Raw genomic sequence first — 6000 nt, 5'->3', positions numbered from 1 at the left:
GAATATGAGTTTATTTGGAAATAGGGTCTTTGCAGATGGAAGTAGTTAAATTAAGATGAGGTCTTGCTGGATTGGAGAGGTCCTTAAATCCAATGACATGGTCTTATAAAAAGAGGGGAGGATGCATGGAGACAAAGACACAGAGGTGAAGGAATTCAGAACATTTTACCCCAAAATGTGTCACTCTGATGCAAGGATTATTTTGCACTAAAGGCACTTAACTAGCAGGTTTAAGAAGTTACTCTGGCCCTCCCTATTTTTTTTCCTAAAAGCAGGAGATAAAACCCTCTTGGAAGGCAAAACCCTCCTGGTAGGTAAAATCCTCCTGGAAGGAAGATAAAACCTTCAGTATGGAAGATGTCTTCCCTATACCAGGAGGAAAGTAAGGTTCTTATCATCAAGAACAAAAAGTTGAAGCTGAGATAAATCTACACAAACAAACTTTGTTAACCTGACCCTTATCTTCCTAGTCACTTTTCTACCCAATTAACCACCCTAGTACAAGCCCCTTTGCCTTATCATATTTTCACAGTTTTGCTATTCTGTGCCCAACTCAGCATATAAATGTTTAACTCTGATTACTTTTTTTGAAAGGTCTTCATGTCTGTTGTCCCCAAAAATCATATATCGGAAACATAATTCCCAGTGTAACAGTGTTGGGAGGTGTTTAGGTCATGAGAACTCCACTCTCGTGAATGAATTAATGATGCTATAAAAAGCACCTACTCTGCTTTTCTACCGCATGAGGACCCAGCATTCATCCCCTCGGGAAGACGCACCACTCAAAGCACCCTCTTGAACTCAGAGTCTGGACCCTTACCAGACAACGAACCTGCCAGTGCCATGATCTTGAACTTCCCAGGCGCCAGAACTGTGAGAAATAAATTTCTATTCTTTATAAATTACCTGGTCTGTGGTATTCTGTTATAACAGCACAAAATGGACTAAGACAATTTTCTTATGAAGGCTCCCATGACACATAAAGCTTATATTAAATACATTTGTATACTTCTCCTGTTCATCTGTCTACATCTGTTTAATTCTCAGGCCCTACTGAAAGCCCTAGTAAGGTAGAGGTCAAATTTTGTCTCTCCTCCAGAGAGAAGGCCATGTGATGGTAGAGGCAGAGGTTGGAATGAAGCAGCTCCAAGCCAAAGAATGCGGAGAATTGCCAGCAACCACAAGAAACTAGGAGGCAAGGAAGGCTCCTTCCCAGCACCTTCAGAGGGGACATAGCCCTGACAACTTCCAGGCTCCAGAACTGTGAGACAATACATCTTTGTTGGTTCAGCCACCCAGTGTGTGGTATTTTATGGCAGCCCTAGCAAACTAATACCATAAGGTACTGGGGAGGAGAGGCATTGTGTAATCTTACAATTAAATCTCAGTGGGCCAAGTCCCTGCTGTGGCCTTTCTCTTTTTCTCCCCTGATGGAGACTAGAAGGCTAGAGAGGGGCTGAAGTTATCTCATTGCCCTTCCCCTAGGGCAGATAAGGCCCTGGTAAGGCAGTGTCCTTTGATGAGAACACTTAAGGAGAACAGAATGCTCTGGGCTTTCAAAATGGTTACTTTTCCGCTGGGCATGGTTTTAAATGGTTACATTTCCTCTCCTGTTGCCTGAAGCCTGGGGATTTTTCTCCTGTCTTCACAGTGAGAAACTGGCGACCTTCCTGGAGGTAACCCCAGGAAAATGTGGGGCTTCCCTACTACAGGGACCCCAGGAGTTTATGACACTTAAGCTAGCCCAAACACTCAGCCTCCAGCAATTCGTCAGGTACCATGTCAGTGCTCCTACAAGTTGCCGGCTCCTGGGTGGCTTCTGCTTCTGGAAGGTAAGTCGTGGTTCTCTGTATTCCTCTGTCTCTTCTATTTTTAGGGTGGGTGCTTTGCCTGTGACTACCATTCTCTGCACAATCTAAGAAAAGTTATTGCTTTTCAGTTTGTTCAGCTTTTTTGCTTGTAAAAATGGAAGTAATGATGTCCAGGCTCTTTACTGTCAGAGCTGTCTTATGGTGATTTTTTGTTGTTGTTGTCTTTCAGAAGTATTCGTGGTTTTATACTGGCATTCTATCTCCCTACTAACTCTTTTTCTCCTTCCCAAGGTATTTTTTTTTTTCCTTGCTAAAGACTATAGGAAAACATCTGAGTAACAAAAGTAAGACACAGGAAAGTTACAGAGGCCCAGAATCATAAAAACTCAGAGTACTGGCTTTCAGGTCTATGATTCTGCCTTCCCTTTTAGAAATTACTGGAAGCCTCAGTAACTTCTGTATCTTACCTTCCTGGCTGATGGTCAGTCCTCTTATACTGGTACTGCACATTTCTTATCTTGTCAGTCTAAAAAGTTGTTTCCTGTATGTTTCTTTGTCTTGAGCTCACTTTGTAAGCAACTTGAGGTCCAAGGCTCAGCCTTCCCTGACCTTGACAGCTTCCTGGAGTCTTGTGCAAAGCCAGTTTGTGATTAAGGCTCTGGGACAACGGGTCATCAGTTGAATTATATTCTTTCTTCCAGTCCAGTTGGTTTGGTGTAGAATAAGTCAAATATATTTCTAAATTGCCTCTTGCCAGCACCTAAGCCCAGGCATGTACTGGTGGGTCTGCTCTATGATCCAGGCTCTGATAGGGATGGGCAACCCCCAGGGAGAGCTTTCCTGAGTCTGACATCTATGTCAAATATATGTCCAAACCCCTATTTCTCTTTAAAAACACTTCATATATCTGTCTCACAAAACCAATGCATGTGCATTGTAGATAACTTGGGAAATACAGGTAAGTGTATAAAGACAAAAATGAAAATGATCTATAAAACCATAGTCACTATTTTGATGCAATTCTTCTGGCCTTTTGCATTGCTAATACTCAGAGAGAAGGATGAAGGGTTGTTTAGCAATCAACAAAAATCAAGAATTACTGTTGCTGTGATTGTTTTCTGTGCATACAAAAAAAAATAATGCAGTGCTTTAGGAATGTGGCTGGGCAGGAACATGACTTTTGAAGTCAAATGCATCTGAGTTCAAACCCCAAGTCTGTCACTCACTGGACGTCCTTGGGCAAGCTGCTTCTCTGTGCTTCAATTTCCTCATCTGAAAAATGGGCCTGCTATCACCTACCTCATAGGGTTGCTGGGAATAACTAAATGATTTTATGTATGTAAAGCAACTTTTTTTTTTTGAGACAGGGTTTCACTCTGTTGCCCAGGCTGGAGTGCAGTGGTGCAATCACAGCTCCCTGCAGCCTTGACCTCCCTGGGCTCAGGTGATCCTCTTGTCTCAGCCTCCTGAGTAGCTGGGACTATAGGCATGCACCACTACACCCAGCTAATTTTTAAATTTTTCTTCTAAAGACGGGGTTTCACCATGTTGCCCAGGCTGGTCTCCAACTCCTGGGCTTAAGTGATCCGCCCACCTTGGCCTCCCAAAGTGCTGGGATTACAGGCATGAGCTAGGTGCCTGGCCTGTTTGAAGCCCTTAAACCACAACACTGGCAACAAAGTATTCGATAAATGGAGCAGTTGGAGGAGAAAAAGCGTGAGGAGGAGGAAGAAAAGTAGGAACCAAAGCTATGCTGATTTCCATTTTTGGAACTGCTGTGACCTCACACAGCACACTGTGCTTCTCATTGTATTTCCAGTGGGAGAGTTCCTGCTGCTTGAAATGTGATTTATGACAGTTATAAACCAAGATTTCAGCTTGTCTTCATGGAAGAATGCCGGCTAATAAAGATAGAAAGAATGATAGAAATAGATCATCACTATTTTGTAAAGACCCTCGTTATAACTGATTCAGAAAATATGGTCAATGGGTGCTAAGGCCATAGGGTGAGAGGTCCTTGGGTATGGGATATTTACACATTACCAAACTACCATTTTGCAGATTATGTGTTAATTACAGTGGAGAGATCTTTTGGACATCACCTTAACTAAATGATCGAAATTAGGTTTATAAAATAAAAGACAAACATTGCATGTTCTCACTTACTTGTAGGATCTAAAAATGGAAACAATTGAACTCATGGAGGTAGACAGTTAGGATGGTTACCAGAGTGTGGGAAGGGGAGTGGTGGTGGTTGCAGGGGTGGGGGCACTGTCAGAGGGAGGTAGGAATGGTTAATGGGTACAAAAAAGAGAAAGAATGAATAAGACCTACTATTTGATAGCACAACAGGGTGACTATAGTCAATAATAACTGAAATGAACATTTAACAATAACTAAAAGAGTATAATTGGAATGTTTGTAACACAGAGGATAAATGCTTGAGGGGGATGGATACCCCATTCTCCATGATTTTACAATTGCATGTCTGTATCAAAACATCTCATATATCCCATAAATATATACACCTACATTGTACCCATAAACATTTAAAAAAATTTTTTTAAAGTTAGGTTTACAAATAATGAGACTAACATTATATGCCTGCTGATGTGATAACGGTAGTACTCTCTTATGTGTGGTTTCACTATCCTGAGTTTTAGCCACAGCCTGAAAATGTTAAATTTAAAACTCCACAAATAAACAATTCAAAAATTTTCTTCCTTTCTTTCTTTATTTATTACAACTTAAACTTTATTTACTTGATTGAGAGCCTATTGTACATAGAATGTTTTATGTGGTTGAGCTTAGCTTTGTTCACACTGACTTCAGGGAGTCTGATTTTCTATGCTCAAGATTGTTCAATTGCTGCTGTTGCCCTTGGTTTCTTTTCTTTCAGGATCAAGATGGGTACTTTCACATAATATCTTATTTTTAATTCCTTCTCTGGCAATTCTTTCCTGGATTCTTTGCTTTGCATAATTATACCTACAATGAAACCAGCATCCCAAAGTCACCAAGATAAATCCTCCTACTCCAACATCACATGATTTTCTAATTCTACTAGTTAACAAAAAAAAAGTCCAAAGCCAGCCACAACAGATCCTAATGAACCATACAATATTGAATCCCGGGCACAGGGAATATTTTCAACACCTGAAATGCCTAGGAGCTTAAAGAGCTTCCCCTTCGCGGGCTCGCCGGGCTCCGGAGCGGCGGCCATGGGGACGACTCCCCGCCTCCACCCGCCCAGCACCGCCGGCGCCGCGGGAGAAGGAAGACCGGCCAGCCGCGCCCCTCCCCGTCCCCCGCAAATTCACAAGTTTTAAATCACGCGCTGTTCTGAGCAGCGCAGTGAAATCTCTCGCTGTCCCACTCCATCCTGCTCAGGAGGCGAATCATCCCTCTGTTCCGCGTATCCATGCTGGAGACACCACCGGCCGTCAGTGATCGACTGTCATGGTATCGCAGTGCCGGTGTTCAAGGAACCCTTATTTTACTAAATAATGTCCCCAAAGCACAAGCGTAGTGATGCCAGCAATTCGGATATGCCAAAGAGAAGACCTCAAGTGCTTCCTTTAAGCGAAAAGGCAAAAGTTCTCAAGAAACAAAATCATTTGCTGAGATTGCCAAAAATCTATGGTCAGAATAAAATTTCTAATTCTGAAATTGTAAAGAAAGAAAAAGAATGTGTGCTGGTTTTGCTGTTGTACCTCAAACTGCAAAAGTGATGACCACAGTGCGTGATAAGTGCTTAGTTAAGACGAAAAAGGCATTACATTCGTGGGTGGAAGACCTGAACAGAAACTTCTTCTGATTGGCGGCAGTCGGGCTTGGTACTCTCTGCAGTTTCAGGCATCCACAGGGGGATCTTAGAACTGAAAAAAAAAAAAAGGTTAATCTGAATTACATCATGAGGCAGTAATTAGGCAAATAGAGATTCCAGAATAGTCCGTTAGGCTCTCCAAGAATGTCAACGTCATGAAAGACGAAAAAAGGTAGGGAGACAGCTCTAGATGAAAAGGTATTAAACAGTCAAATACAATGCATGAACCCTGATTAAATGCAAGATAAAGATTTTTTAAAAATACAGATTATGAGATAATATTATTGTATCCATGTTAAATGTTAAATTTCTTCATTGTGATCATGGTATTGGGTTATGTAAGGAATGTTCTTTTAGGAGCTG

At 41.8% G+C, this 6000-nt stretch overlaps 1 protein-coding gene and 1 pseudogene across 3 annotated transcripts in view; one reads left to right on the top strand and one right to left on the bottom strand.

Annotated features, from left to right (window-relative positions):
- Positions 1–1162: 1162 nt before the first annotated feature.
- The window catches only part of GPR55 (G protein-coupled receptor 55), a 54457-nt gene continuing 49619 nt past the window's right edge, over positions 1163–6000 (top strand). For 2 of the 3 annotated variants that reach the window (XR_008624604.1, XM_055109199.1), the window contains exon 1: positions 1537–1832. The gene's annotated coding sequence lies outside the window, so the exon portion shown is untranslated. Of the gene's footprint in view, positions 1833–6000 lie in introns of all 3 variants that reach the window. The other variant, XM_055109201.1, reaches the window with a different exon arrangement.
- On the bottom strand, positions 4843–5938 carry LOC100983910 (cytochrome c oxidase assembly protein COX20, mitochondrial-like; annotated as a pseudogene).

The sequence above is a fragment of the Pan paniscus genome, chromosome 13 (assembly GCF_029289425.2).
Source record: "Pan paniscus chromosome 13, NHGRI_mPanPan1-v2.0_pri, whole genome shotgun sequence".
NCBI lineage: Eukaryota > Metazoa > Chordata > Mammalia > Primates > Hominidae > Pan > Pan paniscus.
Note: the sequence above shows the minus strand (reverse complement) of the source record. Positions and strands in the feature narration are given on the sequence as shown.